The sequence below is a fragment of the Benincasa hispida genome, chromosome 4, assembly GCF_027475165.1.
Source record: "Benincasa hispida cultivar pf3 chromosome 4, pf3_genome.v1.1, whole genome shotgun sequence".
Taxonomy (NCBI): domain Eukaryota; kingdom Viridiplantae; phylum Streptophyta; class Magnoliopsida; order Cucurbitales; family Cucurbitaceae; genus Benincasa; species Benincasa hispida.
The window spans coordinates 6134269-6143805 of record NC_143481.1 but is presented as its reverse complement, the minus strand read 5'-3'; the positions used below and the strand labels follow the sequence as shown (position 1 = coordinate 6143805).

General features: G+C 40.3%; 1 non-coding gene across 1 annotated transcript; it reads left to right on the top strand.

The window, feature by feature from the left end:
• The first annotated feature begins 5560 nt into the window (after positions 1–5560).
• Positions 5561–5664, top strand: LOC150036428 (small nucleolar RNA R71). Its single transcript, XR_016529454.1, has one exon. It is a non-coding gene; the product is annotated as a small nucleolar RNA R71 (small nucleolar RNA).
• Positions 5665–9537: the final 3873 nt, after the last annotated feature.

Genomic DNA, 9537 nt, shown 5'->3' with positions numbered 1-9537 from the left:
GGTGGGGCAGGCTTGGTGTATGGCTTATTGGTAGCCGTAGATGACGAACCCTGCCTCGGCTTTGAAAGGGTTTTGAGCTTTAGCTTTGGGGTAGCTTTAGGTTTTGGTTGAGGAGTTTTAGAAGGAGGTTTTGTGGGTGTTGTGGTAGGCTTCGACCGAGACGGCCACTGGGAGGTGGAGGTTGCTCCGCCGTGCATAGGTTTGATTTGGACAGAGGGTTTTAAGGTTTTTCGAAAGCTTGAGGGAGGCGAAGTTGAAACAGATGACGAGGAGAAAGAACATACTGGCGAGTGATTTCTGAAGCTCATCGTTTGGTTCTGACTATCAGACGCTGATGACATTGTGGCAGGAGAGACGTTTGAGCAGATCGACGGTGAGGGAAAACGAGAGGACTAGGGTTTTCTTTTTCTTTTTCACGAAGGGCTCGAAGGTAGTGGGGAAAAAGAAGAAAACAAAGCGTTTTGGTCTTTCTATAGGTAGGGGAGAGAGAGTGGGGTGATGTCAGGCGATGCCTGACGTCCGTAATAAATGCGAAGTCGAAGGGATGTTCTTGGGTTTCTAAGCACTCGAGTGCTTTGTATTTTTGAGATGCGTCCCTTCAACTGGGGCCATGCGTTAGACTTAAGTATGAGGCGTCCATTATTCCCATCCCGATTATACACAACTTTTTTTTTTTTTTTTAAAAAAAACTAAAATTTCTAACTTATGAAGGCAATAACAAAGAACAATCAATCTTACAACACAGACAAACGAACAAACCAACAAACTCAAACGCATTGGTAAAATACAATGCAAAAAGAACAAGGAAAGAGGAAGCGTCCCTGGAATATATATCGATCAGGGATGCTTCGACGCAGGCCTCAGCTGGCTTCGTGTAGTGCGAGAGATGACTTTTGATGTTTCATGCCATCTTCAAAGTATGGCTTCACTCTTTGGCCATTTACTTTGAACGCGTTGGTGCCATCATCTCGTGTTAATTCCACTGCTCTATATGGAAAGACTGTTTTAATGACGAAGGGTCCTGACCACCTGGATTTTAACTTCCCTGGGAACAAACGCAAACGTGAATTGAACAATAGAAATTTTGGGCCAACAACAAGCTCTTTCTTACTAATGCGTACGTCGTGCCATCATTTTGTCTTCTCTTTGTAGAGCTTGTTGTTCTCGTATGCGTTCAATTGCCACTCTTCAAGCTCATTGAGCTGAAGTTTGCGTTGAGCGCCTGTGGCGTCCAAGTTGAAATTTAACTTCTTAACTGCCCAAAAATCCTTGTGCTCCAACTCTAGGGGTAAGTGACAAGCTTTTCCAAATACTAGAGAGTATGGAGACATACCTGTGGGGGTCTTGTAGGAAGTCCTGTAGGCCCAGAGCGCTTCATCCAATCTTTGTGCCTAGTCTTTCCGCGATGCGTTGACAACTTTCTCCATGATAGATTTTATTTTCCGATTGGATACCTCAGGTTGAACGTTTGTTTGTGGGTGGTAGGCGGTAGCGATCTTGTGGCTAACATTATATTTATCAAGTAATTTAGAAATGATGCAATTAATGAAATGTGTACCTTCGTCACTTATCAGGGCTCTTGGCATTCCAAAGCGTGTGAAGATGTTCCTGGTAAGAAACTTAGAAATAGTGGACGCATCATTTTTGGCACAAGCTACTGCTTCTACCCACTTTGATACATAGTCTACTGCATGCAGGATATATTGTTGGCCGCAGGACAGGGGAAAAGGTCCCTTAAAACCAATGCCCCATACATCAAACAACTCAACTTCGAGAATATTGTTCAAGGGCATTGCGTCCTTTGTTAAGATATTTCTGGTGCGTTGGCAGGGGTCACATTTATGAACAAACTCCCTCACGTCTTTGAAGAGAGTGGGCCAGAAGTATCTGCTTTGAAGGATCTTCGTAGCGGTTCTTTGCCCACCGAAATGCCCTCCGTAAGGAGAGTCATGACATTTAGCCAAGATGTGTTGCATCTCCTCCTTCGAAACGCATCGACGCATTATGGAATCAGGGCCTTGTTTATAGAGAAACGGTTCATCGCAAAAATAAAATTTGCTGTCATGTACTAACCGTTTCTTTTGCTGAGAGTTGAAGTTCCCAGGGAATTTCTTGGTAGTTAAGTAATTAACTATGTCTGCGTACCAAGGTTCCCTGCCTTCAACTCTGAAAAACCTTTCATCAGGAAATGCGTCCTTGATTTCACTTTCTTGATCTTGCATTTCTTGATTTTTTAACCTGGATAGGTGGTCAGCCACCTGATTCTCAGTTCCCTTTTTGTCCTGAATATCAATGTCAAATTCCTGTAACAGTAGCACCCATCTTATTAATCTTGGCTTCGCATCCTTATTACTCATTAGGAACTTTATGGCTGAGTGATCTGTGTAGATGGTGGCTGACGCACCAACTAGATAAGATCTGAACTTATCGATGCCAAACACTACAGAGAACATTTCTTTTTCAGTGGTTATGTAGTGTTTCTGAGAGTCATTTAGTGTCTTGGATGCGTAAGAGATGTGATGTATCAAATTTTCTTTCTTCTGCCCTAAATTGTTCCTACTGCAACATCACTCATGTCGCACATGAGAATAAAACGCTGCGTCCAATCCGGTGCTATTAGTACCAGGGCTGTAGTCAATGCATATTTCAATGTTTCAAACACGTCACAACAGTCTTCATTGAAATCGTAGGGCTAGTTCGCCTCTAGTAATGCATTCAGAAGTCGCGCAATTTGTGACAATCCTCCAACGAACCTTCGATAGAAGCCAGCATACCCTAGAAAACTTCGTGGAGCTTTAACATTTGATGGTGGTGGAAGTTTAGCTATGACATCTATCTTGGCTTCATCAACTTCCAATCCAACTTTAGATACTTTGTGGCCTAAGACAATTCCTTCAGTCACCATGAAGTGTCATTTTTCCCAATTCAGCACAAGGTTTGTTTCCTCGCATCGAGTGAGGATGACCTCCAAATTATCTAAGCATGATTGGAATGAGTATCCAATACTGAGAAATCATCCATGAAGACTTCAACGGTCTTCTCCAAGAAGTCAGAGAAAATAGCCATCATACACATTTGGAATGTTCCAGGTGCGTTACACAACCCAAAGGGCATGCGTCTAAACGCGAAAGTTCCAAAGGGATAGGTAAATGTTGTCTTTTCCTGATCTTCTGGGTCAATCAAAATCTGGTTATAACCAGAATATCCATCAAGGAAACAATAAAATTCTTTGCCAGTAAGTTTGTCAAGCATTTGGTCAATGAAAGGAAGGGGGAAGTGGTCTTTCTTAGTTGCCGCGTTGAGCTTTCTGTAATCCATACAGATGCGCTAGCCCGTGACAGTCCTCGAAGGTATGAGTTCATTATTGCTATTGACTATCACAGTTGTTCCCCCTTTCTTGGGAACGCATTGGACTGGGCTTACCCAGCTACTGTCGGATATAGGATAGATCACTCCCGCGTCCAACCATTTTAGGATTTCTTTCTTGACCACTTCCTTTATTATGGGGTTCAACCTTCTTTGAGGCTCAATCGATCCCGACTTCCCTTCTTCCAGCCTGATCTTATGCATGCAATAAGATGGGCTGATGTCACGGATATCTGCTAGCATCCAACCTATTGCACGCATGTGCTTTTTCAGCATCTGCAAGAGAGAGTGCTTGTTAGGCTCAGTAAGATTCGCGAAAATGATCACAGGTAAAGTTTTGTTTGTTCCAATGAAGGCATATTTCAAGTGATTAGGTAACGGTTTCAACTCAAGTTCTGGCGGTTCCTTTAGTGATAGACGCGTTGGTTTCGTCTGCCGCTCACTCAGACTTGGCGGCTCTGGTTCTTTCATGTTCTCCTCCAACGCGAGGACCTTGCACACATGGGTCACTTTTTCTTTAAGCAACTCTATACTATTTAGTTGACATTCTTCACTGTCAGGAAACTTTAATGCGTTTAACACATTAAACTTCACCTCTTGATTGTCTATGCGCATAGTCAATTTGCCTTTATGCACGTCTATTAAAACTTTTCCAGTAGCTAGAAAGGGGAATCCAAGAATAATTGGTACCTCCCTATCTGCTTCATAATCCAAGATGATAAAATCTGCTGGGAATATGAAGTTGTCAACCTTTACCAGAACGTCTTCAATCTTTCCTTCAGGGTACTTGATTGTTCTGTCAGCAAGTTGAAGAATAACAGAAGTGGGTCGTGCCTCACCAATTCCCAGTTTCTTAAAGATTGAGAGTGGCATGAGATTAATGCTGGCTCCCAAATCGCACAACGCATGTCCCATATCTAACCCTCCTATCGAGCAAGGAACTATGAAGCTCTCAGGGTCCTTCTGTTTCTTGGGTAGACTGTTGCTTACTAATATGTTGCACTCCTGTGTTAGCGCGATTACTTCTATCTCGCTGACTCTTCTTTTCTTTGTCAAAATGTCCTTAAAAAATTTGACATATTTTGGCATTTGCTCCAAGGCCTCTATAAGTGGAATGTTGATATGCAATTGCCTTAGGAGCTCAAGACAGCGCTGGAATTGTTGTTCATCATTCTTCTTCATCAACCGTCTAGGGAATGGTGCATTTAGCAGCACTGCAAGTTTTCTCACGTTAGACGTATTTGGTTCTGAATGGCTTGTGATCTCAGACGTTCTTTCTTCTTGATCTTCTACTGCCATTGAACGTGTGTTGCGTTCTTTTGAAGGACTGCTATTTCTTGGATTCATTCTTTTTTCTTCTAGAGCTTTTCCATTTCGCAACGTCACCGCATGACATTTCTCTTTTCCATTGTTCCCAGGAGTTTAAGTGTTGCTAGGTAGAACTTCAGGCTGCCTGTTCTTCAACTTGCTCGCTATCTGCCCTACCTGTATCTCCAGGTTTCTGATAGACGACGCCTGGATTTTCCGCAACGCGTCATTCTGGGCTATGTACTCCTTTAATAGGTTCTCAAGCGGAGATCCTGAGCTTGATGCCTGTCCTCCTCTATTAAAGAACTGTTGATGTGGCTGATGCGTTGGTTGAAATGCAGGCAGCGGTCCTTGCCTTTGTTGTTGGTTCGCCTCTGGGTGATGCTCCTGTTGATTTCCTTTTGTCCAAGAAAAATTTGGATGGTTCCTCCATCCAGGATTATATGTATTGGAAAATAGGTTGTTTTTAATGAAGCATACTGACTACGGGTTTCGTGGGCACTCAACATAAGAATGAGGATCTCCACAGCCTACACAGCTAACCATCTATTCGAATGCTTCTACCTGATTCACCTTCTGTTGATTTGATGCGTTTCCTAGCAATATGTTCTGCAAAAAGGCTGGTCATCGTAGTCACTTGTGCAGAAAGTGTGGCTATTGCATTGGAATTGATAGAATTAACATTCTGAGATCTCTTCTTCCTGTCAGCTCTTCCGTCATACGTATTGTCCTCCCATTCCATGTTGTGTTTAGCAATGCAGTCTAATATCTCTTTAGCCTTAGTGTAAGATTTATCCATAATTCCACCAGCTGCCACTGCGTCGGCTGTCATCTGCGATGCTCTATTCAATCACCATAAAAAGTCTCTATTTGGATAGTTAGTGGTAGTCCATGATTTGGGCAATTTTTGACCAATCCCTTAAAACGCTCCCATGCGGCATTTAAGGTCTCAACTTCTTCTTGTTCAAAGTTCATAATCTCTCGACGCCTCCTCGCGTTGATGGTAGGTGGGAAGTATTTTTGCATAAATTTCTCCACCAACTTCTCCCAGGTGGTGATTTCACCAGGCTTCAGTGAGCTTACCCATTGTTTTGTGTCATCATGCAAAGAATAAGGGAACAAAGATAGTCTGATCGCCTCTGGGGTGATTCCAGGAATCACAAATGAATTACACATTTCCAGGAAATGCTTCATGTGGGCATGAGGATCTTCACCACGACCACCCCCAAATTGTCCAGCAGTCTGGAGCATTTGAAGCATTACAGATTTCATCTTGAATCTGGTCCCATCTGGCATCGGGTATATAATTCCTGGTGAGAAATCATACAGTACAGGGGATGCATACTTCCTCATGGGATGCGTGCTACTATTCGCTATTAGGATCGAATTTTGCATAGCATGAGCTAGTTGCTGAGCTAAGTTTTGATTTGCCTGTTCTTCTGCCATTGCTCGTTGCCTGTTCTGTTGTCGGGGAAGTTGTTGCCTTAACCTTCAACTACGATTAGATCAGTTTCTACGTCGGAAGGTCCATTCAATCTCGGGGTCGTATATGAGTTCAGGAGTGCTCTCTCTGCTCATAAACGTTCACAAGCTTAGGCTTAGCTTGTAATACTCCCTCGACTGAAGTGTTCTTACAAAAGATACAAACAAAATTTCTGGTTAGTTTTTTTTTCTGAATCTCTTCAAACGGCGCCAAAAACTTGTTCGTTGCTATCGTGATTCGAGCTGGGAGTGTATTGTATAAAATAAATTGGAAAAATAAGTTCTAAGTATAGATGATGCGTTGATGCTTTGATGCTTTATGTATTTGTAACACATTGGTGCGTTAGAGATGTGCAACAGAATGCACGTCACTCCTTCTATTGACGTTCAAGTTTTCCTAAATTAAACCCAAGTATAAATCCAATTTAGGTTCCTGGTAATTCCAGGGTCGAACTCAGGGATTCAGTTAACCTAACGCAGACCTTGCGTTGCGGCTATTGTAGGGGTTTCCTAAATGTATGAGAGAAAAGCGTTATTTACACTAAAGTGCTGTGCTTTTGCAAGAAGATACAAAAGAGTTGAGTAGTGAGTGATGGATCATGCGAAAATGGATTTTAATGTAAGTGGTATGCGTCGATCTAAGATGAATGTACACAAACCAAAAGGTGATGTGGATGGGGTGGCTTGCTTATCTTTTTTTATGCGTTAGACTCTTATTCGACACTTCTCAATGTGAATAACATACAAAACCTATCTCTAGGATGCATGCGTCGAACATAGAATGCAATAAACACTAGTAAGTCTATCTCTAGATGTATTAGGCGTTTGAAATGAAGTTTTGCATAAAGTATAGATGCATTCAACATAAACAAGAAATAAACAATGACATAAGTATGATGGATCAAATATATGAATTTATAAAGAAACAGATTATCTTTACAAAAGCAATATTTGATCAGATGAAATGAAAGCGATAAATGAGATGAAAGGAACTGAGTCAAGCCGCAGAGTACAATCTCTTGTATCTCTTTGGCTCAATCTAGTTATGTACAATCACTTGTATAGAAGTTGGACGAAGTGTCTTTCTCAAGCTTGACTTCCTCCGCTCCCTGATCGGCGGTGATGGTGGTTCTCAACCCTTCTGATCGTCTTGGCACCATAGCACAACTTTTAAAGAACTAAAACTATGACTACACTAATTATGAGAGTGAGGATCTTGAAAATTTCTATATATATATGTATGTTTGAACTCTGGAGGGATTTCATCTATTTATAAGCGTTGGCCATCTCCAGCTTGGTGATGGGTAGCATAAAGTCTATGCCCTGGTCAGCTGCCTGACACTCAGAAGCTTTTCAGACGTCGCCTGCTGCAGGTGCCCATACTTTCAAGTGGTGATTTGACACAAACAGCCTACATCAATGAATCTTTTCTGCGTTGAATTCCCTCCGACGCATGGCCCATGCGTTAGAACTTTTGCCTGTGACACTTCTTACTCATACGTTAGTTTTTTATTGAAATCCTGCAATATAACGCGTTAGTGCCGCAATATTTAGTAATAAACATTCTTTTGCATGAGTTTGCTAACGTTTGAGTAATTTCATGCGTTTCTTCTAAAAATAAGGAGAATTTATCATTAAAAACCTTAGTTGTTCCAACTTAAGAGCCAAAATAACTTGTATTTCTACAAGTTATCAATGCATGTCTAGTGGCTCGAAGGCACACCGTCGAAAGCGAATGGGTGGTCAAGAACAATTTACTTGAACTAAAACCAATGAAAGAACCGAACGATCGTAAATCATGCTAGAAAGCACGCCACTGATCTCCAAACTTCGAATAGTAAATGTTCAAAAACTTGTTTCCCTTGTTGGACAGTGACCAGAAACGCTTGCAAAATTCAATCTAAAAACAAAACGTAAAGGATATCAATCAATTTGGGCCAAAAGCTAATGGGTGGTCAAGAACCTCCAAGAATTTTAAAACTTACTCAAAATATAAATTTCGGTGATAATGACATCAGCAGCGGTAGAAACCATGGATAGGCAACGGGTGTTGCTGTCGGACGGCATAAATTATTTAGACTAGTGGCTGGTAATGAGGGTCTTGCATGAGGAGGGTTTGCAAGAGTGAGTGAGAAGGAGAATTTCTAGTTTTATAGATTTTATTCAGCAGCTATTATGAACAAACCAGAGCTTCAAACAATGATCCAACTGTTCAAAATGAAACTCTAATGTCTCGAATAGACTGACCAAATTTGAGCATGATCCAACGGTTCAAACTTCGGAATAGATAATTTTGTGGAAGCTTTCGCGGAAAAACTGAATTACTTTCTCCCCAATTTTTGCCTCTTTTCACTCTCATTTAATTTTAAAAAAATCTCAATTCTTTTATTTTTTTCTACTTTTGAAAAGATAAATAAAATATATTTTATCACAATATCTCCAAAATCTCCAAAGATTCTATTAAATTAATAAATCAATTAACTTTTCAAATTATCTTAATTTAGGCTTTAAAAACCAAAATTAAATGACATAAGATCCATCAATTTGATTTCCAAATATTTAAATCAATTCAAAACCACATGAAATTAATTATCTCTTTAATTTTTTTTAAAGTTGATCCTAAAATCCAAAATCAAACGGAAGCAAAATTCAATATTTTCAAGATAATTAGTTCGAAAATCTAATCAATTAAAATTCAATTTAACCAATATAAGTTTTTCAATTATTTCAATTTAATCCCAATTTTCCAAATGAAAGGAAAATTTAAACTCAATAATTTTAGATAATTAACTTAAATTTTCTTGAAATTCGGGATGTTACATTCTTCCCTTCTTAGAGACTTTTGTCCTCGAAAGTTCAAGTCCTTAAAGGCTTGTGATACTTAGTTCTTGTCTCATCCTCATGTTTCCAAATTGCTTCTTCAGACTGATAATACTACCAAAGAAATTTTAATTAGCGCTAACTCCACGTTTTAGAAAGTCTTCACCTCCTACCATGAATTGTATAACTTATTTATGACAATATGACGTTACTCTTTTATCTTAAAACAAATACATATTACCATTTAAACCCTCCTATGCATGAGTCTGAAAATCTCACTTAAATGAGGCTCTTAAGGTCCCTATATACCGTAGAGCATTTGTCATTCCAAAAGACACCACCATAACCTCATAATAGTTGTAACCATTACCTGATGCCAATTTCAAAGATAAAGACCTTCATGATTGCATACATCTATATTGAGAATGTTAACACTCCATAGAGTGGGTCACCTCACTGTCCATGCAACAAAAAATATATCTCTCATGGCATCTCAAGTCCAGGATTCAAAATTTGGATTCAGCACCTAATTGCCTTGACAATCCCCTGCAACCGAGATAC